At 45.9% G+C, this 13,216-nt stretch overlaps 1 long non-coding RNA gene across 1 annotated transcript in view; it reads left to right on the forward strand.

Moving 5' to 3' along the window:
* The window catches only part of LOC103677710, a 330,990-nt gene that overhangs the window by 41,070 nt on the left and 276,704 nt on the right, over nt 1–13,216 (forward strand). The window contains exon 2 of the long non-coding RNA XR_572499.2: nt 7,385–7,688. This is a non-coding gene — a long non-coding RNA (uncharacterized LOC103677710). The remainder of the gene's footprint in view (nt 1–7,384; nt 7,689–13,216) is intronic.

The following is a 13,216-nucleotide window of genomic DNA, read 5'->3' on the forward strand; positions in this document are numbered from 1 at the left end:
AATAAAATCTTTAAAAAAGAAAAAGACGCATTCTGGGGCTGGACAAGACTTGAGAATCTGCATTTCTAGTCGTTGTTAGGCAGTGCCCTTGCTATGTCACACCTTTTGACTAGTAAGGATTTAGAAGACCTTACTGGGGGAAGAGTTTCCCAGCTCGCCTGATCAAAGAATCCGTTGGGATATTTGTTACACATTGGAGAACAGAATCTCTAGGGCTTGGACTTGGGAACTATATTTCGAACAAGTCCTTTAGGTGATTTGCCTGATCTGAAGAATGCTCTTCAGAGGAGTGGGGTATAGGCTTACAAACGAGCGGGCTTGTGGTCGTCCATGGGTCTCTTGGGAGTGCAGGAGAAATTTAGAGAGGGCACCAAGGCAGATTAGAAATCACAGTTTAATTTGCTTTAGAGCCATTCCTATACATGGCCTGGAGTTTGTGGGTGGAGGGAAAATGAAAAACTATTTAACCCCCCCACCGAATAGATAGCATTGGTGTCACTTTTCTTTTTAGATTTTATTTCTTTATTTGAGAGAGAGCACAAGAGAGTGTGGAGGGGGAAGTGGCAGGAGGAGAGGGAGAGAAACTCAAGCGGACTTCCCACTGAGTGGGGAGCCCACTGCGGGGCTTGATCCCATGACCCTGAGATCATGACCTGAGCCGAATCCAAGAAGCAGACGCTCAACTGACTGAGCCACCCAGATGCCCCACGAGTATCACTTTTCTTTTCTTTTTTTTTTTTTTTTAGAGATTTTATTTATTTGACAGAGCAAGAGACAGCAAGAGAGGGAACACAAGCAGGGGGAGTGGGAGAGGGAGAAGCAGGCCTCCCGCCGAGCAGGGGGCCCGATGTGGGGCTCGATCCCAGGACCCTGGGATCATGACCCAAGCCGAAGGCAGATGCCTAGCGACTAAGCCACCCAGACACCCCATGGGTATGACTTTTTACTAACACAGGGTAGTACTTGGTTTCCTGGGCTTTTATTTTGCTCCTTGAGTCTGTTTGGTGTCTTGCAAGAAACGACATTGGCTGTTACTTTTACCTTCAGTTTTCCTTACTTTCGTCTTCTCTGTGAGTTCTTAAACGCTGGCCTTTTCTTCATCAGAGGTTCTGCGAAACATTGCCAAACCTTCTTTTCCAGGACTAACAAGACAGGTGGGAGGGAATCGTCTATGAAGCAGAGCTGCTGGAGAGACTGTCGTGTCTTCAACATCCATCCACCGAGCCACGGGGCTGCGTGAGGCCATGTGGGGGTTTGTGGCCCGTGGTGCGCTTCAGGCCACAGCTCTTCGGTTTTGCTGTTATTTCTGGCCTCGCCAGCGACCAAGGTGAAAGCTTCTCACAGAAGACATTCGGAATGAGCTGTGCAGCAAGCATGCAGGTGGCCGTCAGTGGCAGATGGGAGCGAGGGAACTCTGGGCACAGCGAGAATATCACTGACTTGCCAGGGGCCACGTTACAGGTTGGCGGCGTGGCTCGGCCTTATATTAAAGTTTGCTTATTTCCAATCCTGGTACTGTAGCCTTGGGGCTATTGATGTCCCCCGTTTGTAATCTATCCTTGGGAAGGAGCCGATCCTCATGCTTAGGTATTTCAGAGTTCTGTCCCTGCCCTTTCCCCTTCACATCCGTTTGTCTGAATTTGCAGCCCATCGCGCCAGCAGAGCCTTCAAGTTATTGAAGGCCAGAAAGGGGCTTCTTTGTGCTTAGACATTAGACTGTATTTGGTCAAGTGGCCTTCCAGGAAGGAAAGCCACAGGGGCCCCAGGCCCTGTTCCTGGCCCTTTGTCCTCTCTGCTCTATCTTCTTGTCCTTTGAGACACATTGGCAAAGTCTGGCACAGAACCTTCCAGTGAGGACACCTGTGACGTTTCAGGGTCACTTGAAAGGGTCGGGAGTGGCAAGTTTAAACACTTAGAATGGGCTCCATTGTTAACAGGTGCGAGGACTGAATTGCAGGGAGCTGCCGGCCACCAGGTGACCAGCGGGGTCTCCGTGAGGGCACATCTGCAGTTTGGCCGTGTGCAGATCTGTGACGGAGGGGGTGGGCGTAGAGGCCACACATTCTGTTTATTACTTAGCTGAATCACTCATTTTGATCTCTAACTCCTACTTGATGAATAAAATGATATACAAGTGGCCAGACGGCCTTGGGGGACTCAGGCACACTCCTCTCTGTTGCCCAAAATGAAGGCGTCCGAGGTAGCCCCCCTGTATTTGGGAGGTCCAGGAGTGCAGAGGGCCTGGTGCCCCTGGTGCCCCCTAGGGTTTAGGGATGCCAGAACAAATCGGGATTACGGAGCCTGGGAGGTATCTGGAGGTCTAGGACACCAAAACGTCCAAGGATTCTCAGCAAGATCAAGGTTATGTTTTAAATGTGGAGTTTACAGCCAAGTATGTTAAGAATCCAAGAGAGGCTTAGGCTGTGTCCAAGGCTACCTCTAGGGTCCTGTGAGCCAACACAAAGTTTCGAGGTGGGGGGAGGTGGTCTGCAAGTCTTCCTTGCTTGCTCCATGTTTCTTCTCCTTAACACGATCTCCAACATAATGAAAAGGTTGGCATTCCCGGGAGCCTCTTATCTAAGGTCAGTGAAGTGGCCATTTGTGTCTGCATGCAAGTTTCTGAAGATCCTTTATGTTTAGGAGGCAAGGATGTATGGATGTATGCCCAAAACAGAAAAAGAAAGCATTGTTGAAATCTCCCAAGGAGCGCCTGGGTGGCACAGCGGTTAAGCGTCTCCCTTCGGCTCCGGGCGTGATCCCGGCATTATGGGATCGAGCCCCACATCAGGCTCTTCTGCTGGAAGCCTGCTTCTTCCTCTCCCACTCCCCCTGCTTGTGTTCCCTCTCTCGCTGGCTATCTCTCTCTCTGTCGAATAAATAAATAAAATCTTTTGGAAAAAAAAAAGAAATCTCCCAATAGTGGTTTGTTGTAGAAATTTACAGCTCCTGTACTGGGAAATTTGCTATTTCAAAAAATAAAAGACAAAAAACATACCCTCCAAATTCCAATTAAATTCATTCTCATCCCTTGTCTCTAACTTTGCAGGAGAAATTAGCTTCCTGTAGTCTCTGAAGCTTTTCGGTTGACACTAGTAAACGTAAAAGAAAAATACCTCTTCCTCCGCGTCTTTGATACCTGTTTGAAATGCTGATGGAGCGGCATGTGTCCAGTCAGCCTATAGTTCATACCAATCCAATCCCTCCCTGGGCAAGCTTGTACAGTTGATGAAATTAGACTGTATGCCAAGGAAAGACGAACCGAAGTGCGATGGAAACTGAACAATATTGTGACAATACATGAAAATGAGCAGCTCCTTGGTTTCTTGCTTTAATTTCCTCCCAATGGTCTCTCAAAGGAGACCCCCCCCCCCAAAAAAAAAAAAAAAACCGCAGTAGAAGTTCTGCAAATTGACTTTCTGATGACATAAGAACATGCATCTGAGAGAGGTCTGAATGCTGCATGGCCTCACTATAGGGTGGCAGGTGGGCAGAGTCACAAGTATCATGAATGAAACCAACCAAAGAGCAACCGACATAGTGTGTACCTAGACTGGCGTGTGCCACATAGTCCGGGGAGGCGAGGGCGGCTACTACCTGATGGGAGGGTAGTTGGGGTGGTTAGCTTCTCAGAGAATTGGAGTTCCACGCGGGGACTGTCGTGTACAGGAACAAGATACAGACCTGGCTGGTTACTGGCATGTTGCGGTCAAGGCTGATCGTGGAATCAGGAATACAACAGATTAGATGCTAAGTGATGGTTTGGGGCTCTTTATCTTCGCATGTGATAAGTAGCAAAAATGATCATTTCTCTAATCCCTCTCATTTTCTAGAAGAGAAAACAGGCCCGGGGAGAAGTCATTGGTTGAAGGTCCCAGCTAAATTGCAACAGAATGGGCACTAGGACTCAGGTCTTCAGAAGCCCAATGTGCTTGGTGTTCTTTTTTTAAATTGCTTTCGAGTAGAGTTGACACACAGTGTGACATGAGTTTCAGGTACACAACAGAGTGATCTGACCAAGTGATGCCTTCTTCTGTTTTCACCACAAGCAAAGCTGCCATCTGTCCCCATTCAACACTCCTCGGTGTTCTTTCCGTCATACTACCATGCCCTTTGGCCTTGACCTAGGGCTGGTCTTGGACTGTGGGTTGCAGGTGACTCTGTAGGTAGGAGGTCTAGAAAACCTAGCTCATGGTTGTGTCTGGGTTCTGGCCCCCCCTCAGCGTCCTGCTGTTCTGGTATCCAGACTGCAAGCATAGCCTCTACGTTGGCTTTATGAGAAACGCATTGGGCTATGTTCATTTGAGCTTAAAGAGGAGAGTCGGGACAAGACTCTTGTCTGCTCACAGGCATCACTAGGAACGCTCTGTTACAGGAAAGTGCAAAGCGACTAGTGAAACAATTCATAGATATCACACGTTTCCATGACACTGGAGACAAGGATGGTTTTTGGGGGGTAGGGCGAGATTAAGGGTTTTTTTGTTTTTTGTTTTTTTAAATAAGTCTTCTCCCATTCATAATGCTACCTTTCTTGTCACTTTATATGGGGCCTCAGCTGACTGAAACCAAGAGTAGGTGGCCTGTAAAAAAAATGACAAATGGAGAGTTGCAAGGCAAGAGAATGGGTGAGTTTGTTTCAAGAAAAGGGTTGCGGGGCTCCTCCTGGTTTTGTGTGTTCTCACTTGCCTGCCAATCTGTCACCAAAGACCGTGCCCACTGTCCCCAGGGATGTGCTTGTTAAAAGGGGATGCTTTTCACACAATCCAGTCCTCTTAGCAACATACAAATGTGGGTATGTGTGCGCGCGCGCGTGTGTGTTTTAAAGATTTATTTATTTGAGAGAGAGCAAGTGAGCAGGGGAGGGGCAGAAGGAGAAGGGATAGAGAGTCTCAAGTAGGCTCCCTGCTCAATCCCAGGACCCTGCGATCATGACCTGAGCCAAAATCAAGCGTCGGACACTTAACCGACTGAGCCACCACGTGCCCCTAAAATGGGTTTTATGGTAATTGAAAAACCCATTTAAAGTCTTCTTCACCCCAGGTGCTTTGGGGAGCTCCTGGTTAGTGCAGCTGAAGTGGCCACTGCACAATTTGATGAGCGGTGAGTGAGGTCTTGTCCATGTAAGCCCGGAGGAAAGCTCTCCGGCTCTTGGCTGGCGGTTATCTGGGGCCTTGCTCATCCAAGCACACCGTGAACACAGGCCTTGATGATCATTGTGGGATAACACCTGGACCATTCTGAGCTTAGGAAAAGCATTTCTGAGGTCCTGATGCCTTTGTATTTGCTGGGTTATTTAACAGGGCATTTCGTTTCATTAAAGAAAAACTCCCCTAGGGGCGTCCGGCTGGCTCAGTCGTTAAAGCGTCTGCCTTCGGCTCAGGGCGTGATCCCGGCGTTCTGGGATCGAGCCCCACATCAGGCTCCTCCGCCGGGAGCCTGCTTCTTCCTCTCCCACTCCCCCTGCTTGTGTTCCCTCTCTTGCTGCCTGCCTCTCTCTCTGTCAAATAAATAAATAAAAAATCTTAAAAAAAAAAAGAAAAGAAAAATTCCCCTAAGGATTGACCCTGTGCAATGTGTCTTCTGAATTCAAAAATTCTCAAAGGACATGTCTCATGTGGCTTAAACAGCAGCTTAGACGGAACATATTCAATTATTTGATTATATTTTCTATGCATTTAAAAACAGGAAATGAGAGATGATTCTCAGAACAGATTTGGAATTTCATAGTTGGGTACCCAGTGACGGAATCTGGGTGATCACTGGATATAAATGAGTAGCTGTTTTAATCATTGGGGGCTTGATTGCTTCCTGGTGGTTATATTTATACTCAGAGTTCTATATGTCGTACATCGAAAAGGTTTTTGACTTGGAGTTAACGCACCTTCTGTTTGAATTCCAGATCCGCTAATTATAGGGCACTTTTAAGAAAGTTACATGAGTTTCTTCTCAGACCCCTCATTGGTAATTCTAAAATAGGGCTAATGGCCCTTGCTAATATTTATTAAGTGTTTGCATTTCACAGATGAGGCACCCGGGGCACAAAGAGGCAGGTGGCTTGCTCAGGGTGACCCGGCTAGGAATAGGAGAGGTACGTTTCCAAGGCAGGCAGCCTTATTCCAGAGCCTATGCTTTTTAACTCCTACTTCCCTATCTTGAAAGGGTTTTAAGGCTCAACTCCAGTGAAATCATAGGTAGGAACGTGCTTTGAAAACCATAAAATGCTAGATAAATAGAAGGTATTATAAAAGTTACTGAACCTAACAGAAGGCTTTGGTTTCCTTTGAGGAAGCGTTCTCTTGGCGGTAGGAACGTGTTGGTGTGATAGGGAGGAAGTTATCGTGTACTCTGAATGGTGCCTTGGTTTGGAATGCCTTCCCCAGTGTAGCAGAAAGCTCACCGGACTGAAACGAAGCAACCCTGGGCTCTAATAAACTAGTCGACCCTGGCTAAGTCATGTAATTGCTCTAAACCTTAATTTCATTAAGCAGGAAGCAAGACCATTGGTATCGACAGTGGGTCTTAATTTTGCAGGACCTGAGAGCCTCCTGCGTATCCGCTTATGTACTCTAATAACAACTATCGCACCGCCCCGCCAATTCGGTATACGACTTTAGAGTTCCACAGACTCCTGGAAGCCCATCCGTGGTTCCAGAGACCCTAGGTTAAAAACTCCCGGTCTTGTCGTTAGAAATTTCTTGCAGCTCTCAGATTCTAAGATTGGAATCGTACCTTGTAAATTCATGATTTTAAAAAAGTTCTTCGCAGGCAAATGGCCTTCGTAAATCATGGAAAGTCCTTAGGAAACCACGGTGCCGAGACGGTCAGAAGCACATGATAGAGAGTTTACGAATGGCTCACCGTTGAGAGCAGTGAGGTATAGCCAGAGTAGTTCACAACAGAATTCGATTTTGCTGAGGAACTTTCTTTGAAGGGGGGGTGGGGAGAGTCATTGCAGCAGTATCCAACTCGATATATTAATCATATATTCAGCTTTGCTGTGCATTTAGAAAAGTGCTAGACTTACTGCTTTTAGTTCTGCTATCAGCAAAAGATAATAGCACTGTTGCATGCTGGTCTACGGGGAGCAGCAGTATTTTTTATAAGAAGCAAGCTTTGGCAATGGAAGCCATAAAGAATTTTATATTTATAAGAGCAGACAATAGAAACCCCGACTGGGTGCAAGATTTGTGGGTGGTCTGTTTGTGAAACATTTCTAATTATTGTGGTGTGTCCTGCTGCGGTTGCAAAAATTAAGCGTCTGTTGTATCCATTTCCTGGTGTTTTGAAACATCTGTAAGAACTGTCAAAAAATTCCAAAGACTGTGAACAGGTAGAACAGACAGGAAGTGTGCTTAGTAAGGAACTAATTCACCCTCTCCTTTTACAGGTGAGAACTGCTGAGGTTCTGCCGTAGATCCGGCCCTTTGGAAACAGACAGGAAATGTACTGGGGAGCACCGTCAGGAACAAACGTGTAAGGACATGAGTGAAGCAGGGTCGCGGAGATGGAGCAACTGAACAACGATGCTGTCAAAAGAAAGGCCTTCGCCTGTTCTGTAGGGATCTCACAAACTGAGGTGTTCCTTCGGAGCTGTCTCCAATTGAGGCTGAGGGGGAAAGGCCTTTGAACACCTGCGTTGTCCAGTTGGTGCTTGTGGGCTGCCCATTGGAAGGAACCATCACATCGGACAGGTAGGCTCCCTGTGGCTGAGGGCAATTTCTGGAGAGGGATTCAGCTGTGAGCCTGCAGCAGCCAATATTGCTGGCAACTAGGGGAGTGAGTGCTTTGGTTCTGAAGGTGCACCCGGGTGGTGTACCAGAGCCTCCATTTTCATTTCACAGAGTCTGGTTTGACCACCATCATCTCTCACTTAGGTAACTACAGTAGCCTTCAGACTGTGGTCTCCTATCATCAGTTTTGCCTTTCTTCAATCCGTATCCTACAGTGCACCTGATGGTATCTTCCTAAAATACAATTCCTATCATATTGCAAAGGCTCACAGCTCTTTGATGTCTCTTTGTGCCTTCTGGTGGTCTAAACATCTTAATATGTCTTCGCAGGCCCTCCATGATCGGACTTTTATTTTTAGCCCAGGTCTTGCAATTTCTCTCTTGATCTCTACAAACCAGCCATGGAACTCCTGCTGTTCCGTGAACGTTATCATGACATCTCTTACTTCTGAGCCTTTTGTACGTGCTATTCCCTTTGGAATACTCCAGCATACACACATATGCGTAGGTAACTTCTAGTTAAGCTGCTGGCCTTTTTTTTTTTTAATTGTTAGAGAGAGAGCAATTGTGAGCGGAGGGGAGGGGCAGACAGAGAGAGAGAGAATCTCAAGCAGGTTCCCTGCTCAGTGCAGAACCTGACGTGGGTCTCAACCTCAGGACCCTGAGATCATGACCTGAGCCAAATCAAGAGTTGACTGAGCCATCCAGGCGCCCTAGATGCCTGCTCTTTTAAGATGCCTTCCCTGACTGTTTCCACGGTATTCTGTAATTCCTTCTGTTGTAATTATCTTCTATTATACTGTGTTGAAATTCCCTATTTACTTGTCTCCTCTCTACACTGTAGGCTCTTTGAGGGCAGGAAGAGTATCTTTAGTATGTATCCCCTGAGGTTAGCACAGTGATCGGAGCTCGGTACATATACAACAAGTTTTGTCAAATGTACAGGTGACTTGTCCAAGGTCATACCCTGAGCATGTCCAGAGATGGGTTGTTTTTGAAGTTTTGTTCATGTCCCATAAGGACAAACCATCTGACCACCAAGTTCCTATGCTTGCGCCCCCATGGGAATTGTATTGAAACCAGGCCATTGCAAATATAAAGTGGAATCACATCAAAGATGAAAAAGCTCTAGCTGAAGTGAGAAATGTGACATCTCTAAAATGGATATGACCTATGTGTCAGAATCTTCTAGCTCCCCCGAAAGGAGATTTGAAAGAGACTGTAATCCTGTGAGGGATGTGTGGTGACATGTGGCATCGTGACATAGCATTTGGAGCTGATAGGCTGGAGTACGGAAGTGTTAATCGTGGTCAATAGGATTAATCGTTGATTATAGACATGTCTTCCTTCTGACAAATTTTCAGACTCTGCAGGGATTTGCCTGTAGCAGATTTTTAGCACCACTGCTGCAGAAGCATGGCCAGATTAAAATTGTGGTGCTTGAAAATTATTGCCAAGGGACTTTAAAATTTTCATCAGATTTCCAGCAAGTCAAAGCCTTCTGGGTAATGCGTCAATTGCATCGAAGTAGTATGCCATTTTCCTGGTGGAAGGTGGGCTCTCTAATGATGTAGCGAGGCCATGGTACCTCTATTACATAAGCTGACCTTTACAAATGTTATAACAAGGCATGAATCAGGGCCACCTTCTCCAAAGCCGATGAGGATTAGACAGGAAAAAAGATGTCGCTGCCCTTTGTGTCCAATCTTTTTGTTTTCTCTTGGGTACAGATGCCCAGCAAAACTAAGTGTTGTTAGAAGAGGTGAGTATAACATTTTGACAGGACACACATAATTTGTGGCACTTGCCAGAGTCAGTGCAGTCACACCACGTATCTGGAATTAAGCAAATGCCTCTCATGCAGCGAGCCTTAAACTTTGGGGGTGTTTGTGGGCCACTTAGAATCTGCTACAAACGAAGGACTGTCTTTTGAGAAAATAAGAGTTCACAAAATGTAGCACTCAATTCTGTGGGGGATGTGGGCTCCCCAAAGCCCCTCAGTGAACCAGTGATTAAAAGCCATTGCCGTAAAGAGAAAAAGGCTTCTTTAATTGAGTGCTGACTGTGTACCAGGTGCTGTACTTTATAATCGTCATCTCATTTAATCCACACAAGGACCCTATGGGGCCAGTACGCTTATTATTTTTCAGCTGACAGGCGGTAGAACTGGGATTCAAACATAGGCTGGTAGGCTCCAGAGCTTGTGACCTTAATGTTGATGCCATTCAGCCTCTAGTGAGTCTTATAAACTTAATTTCTGATTGAACCTTTGTACGTTGGTAATGTTGACCATCAATCTCCTCTTTCCTTTTTGTTTTCAGAGGAAACCTCCTTTAAATAGTTGTTGATGGCCTTTGAGTTTTAATATTATGCCCTTTCAATTCTATTGATTGTCAGTATAGCTCAGCACACTGCTGGTCTAGTTACATTGCTATTAGATAAATAGAATGTCCTATTTTTCATTAGGTAGATATTTGTGCAGTGAAATGCAAATGGCAGAATGTCTCTTGCAAATGAACTGGAAACCGTTATCCTACCCTTACTTCATTCCATGTATTTTAGGAGTATATCAAGGGCTGTTTGCATAGCAAAGCTGAAGTCATTATTCCTTAACTCTGGTAGAAATATCTGGTGAATTTTTTTAAACCAGTTTCATCGTCCTTAAGCACAGACAGAATAACCAATAATCGGTATGGTATAATTTCAGGATTTTGTTAAATGATGAAGTATACTGCAGATACAGTGACATTCTAACCATGAATATTTTGGTAGGTATCTCTAAAAAATAAGAATGCTTTTCCTTCAGAAGCAAATTAACAGCACACCTAGAAACATTGTTTAATGTTACTTAATACCCAATGCATATGCAGATTTCTTCAGTGGTCTCCCAAAAATGTTTTCCTCCCTCTTTATCCAATCCAGGATTCAGTACAGGACCATATGGTGCATCTGATTGTCATAATAAGTGTCTTTTCACTTAGAACAGTTTCTGTTTTCCATTAGAAGAACTTGCTGCAGAGACTGGGTCTGTAGATTTGTAGGCTCCTTTGAGGTGCCGATTTGCTCGTTTCTCTATACCGTTTATTTCTTGTAAACTGAGAATTGATTGGGAAGGCTAGCTTGGATTCTAGTCAGACATTTTGACAAGCCTATACCTTAGGCATTGTTAGATCCCATTAGAAAACTGTCCTGCCATTAGTGGTGCTGGGGCACAAGATTAAGGTCATGACAGCCTAATTTCAGGAATTTGGGGCAAGCTTTCTATTTATCTAAATCCTTTGTGTGATCCTAAATTCCACTCCTAACTCTTCCCCAACGCCTCCCATCATTTTGATAGGCATCAAGTTACTTTATTCCACAATCAGAGAGCCAAGTAAATGACTGATTTTAGAATCTTTATTTTTTTTAAAGATTTTATTTATTTATTGGACAGAAAGAGAGCACAAAGCGGGGGAGCCGCAGAGGGAGAGAGAGAAGCAGACTCCCCGCTGAGCGGGGAGCCTGATGGGGGACTCTGGGGTCATGACCCCAGCGGAAGGTTGATGTTTAACGGACTGAGCCACCCAGGTGCCCCGATTTTAGAACCTTTAAATCCTTTAAGAGTTCAAGTTTGGAGGGGGGAGAAAAAAAAGTAGCAGTGCCTAGAATGGAGAGCCCAGAGACGGGCTGCCAGGGAAAAGTAAAGGAAATATGATCAGCTTTATAGTCTCTCTGCCTTGACCTAGGCACTGTCGTGGGCGAGACATTCATTTCAGGAAGAGCTTTGCCTTTGCCGGGAGAAGACCCTGACTGCCCGGCACGCGCGTGCGTGAGAGGAAATGAGCAAGCCTGGCGGCCTCCAGCGCGGCCTTGCGACTGCGCAGTGCAGGTGCCCTCACTCCGCCGCCGGTGCGCTTGCTTCTCTTCCTTTGACGTCGTGCGCCTGCTTGAACTTTTGGATCCCCACCCCGGCAACCTACAAAAGCACTCCACATTTCGGACTCTTAGATTTCCTTTTCCTTCTTCCACATAAAGATTGTCCCAAATCAAGACTCATACCACCTTCTTCGTGGTTCGTTAGGGATTAGAGCTTTCCTTTCCGCATTTTTAGATTTTGATTAGAGTGGGGGATGCATGGGTGGCCGCTAGGGGCAAGGATTGCTAAATAGGGGCCTTGCAGGTGGGGGGGGGAGGATTTTTGAGGACCCACCTTCATGATGTCCCTTAAATTCCACTATATTCGTTGCTATTTATCTTGCCAGGAAGACTGGCCTTGGTGGAGGAAATACAAACTCAGAATAGTTATCTACCTGAAACACTTCCTCCCCTTAGGTGTGTTTGCATTATGAAGCGGCTTCATAGGGAGCACATCTGTGACTAGCATTTCCTAATGAGTAGGTATGAATGCTTCATCGGGAGCAGCCCAGTCGTTACCAGACCCAATGTACTTACTGAAAGGCACCCAACATGCAATATAGGTATTTGCTCTCAGCATATTGATTTTAGCACTGAAATGGATAAAATATCTTCTCTGATGAGTTTGGGAAAACAGAGTCATCGATCTCAATAGAGATGCTATAAATTTGGTCACTTTTGATGCACAGAAGGGCTACTAATTATTCGCCAGTGACTGTCTGTAATACACAGTGACAAGCTGTATTGGAAGTGGGCAACCTTTCAGAGCTATGTGCCAGGACTCTGTTATTCGCTCCCTTGGGAGTGAGGCTCTGCTTCAGGGAGAGCAGGCCTGGCTCTTGCTGTTAACAGCGCTGAGATTGGGTCCCGCGAGTCTGCGAGAGGGTGGCCAGACACAGTCTTTGGGCTCCTTTGCTGCAGGCATCCTTCTGTAGTTCCCGACAGCTATTGTAGGGTTAATCTTGCCAGTGGGTCTCTTCCTCTTGGATGTGAACTATGTTAAACACCCATTCAACAATGACTTTGTTTCCTGCATACTTACTCATGCGCATTGGGGCATATGTCACAGGTACCATGGTAGACAGAGCTGACATATTTTCATCAAACTCAGTTTAGTTGGGAAGATAGTATATATAGAGAATTATCACTTGTAGGTGTTGTGAAAGAAATGCACTGGGACCATGATTGAAAATACAGGAAGCTGGGGCGCCTGGGTGGCTCAGTTGGTTAAGCATCTGCCTTCGGCTCAGGTCATGATCCCGGGGTCCTGGGGATCGAGCCCTGCATGGGGCTCCTTGTTCAGTGGGGGACCTGCTCCTCCTTCTTCCTCTGCCTGCCGCTCCCCCTGCTTGTGCTCTCTCTCTCTCTGTGTCAAATAATACATAAAATCATTCAAAAAAGGAAAATACAGTAAGCTGAGGCTCGCTTAGACAAGGCAGTCAAGAGTGACTACTATGTGCCCAACACTTCAGTGGATGCTTAGTTAAAAAAGCCTTCGGTGAGAGATGGTCCTTATCCGGGAGGATTTGTCAGTTTGTAATTTCAATAAGCAAGGCATGTATGGAACATAATGGAAACTGAGAAGAAGGAGCAAT

Source organism: Ursus maritimus (genome assembly GCF_017311325.1).
Source record: "Ursus maritimus isolate PB19 chromosome X unlocalized genomic scaffold, ASM1731132v1 scaffold_X1, whole genome shotgun sequence".
In the NCBI taxonomy this organism is placed as follows: domain Eukaryota; kingdom Metazoa; phylum Chordata; class Mammalia; order Carnivora; family Ursidae; genus Ursus; species Ursus maritimus.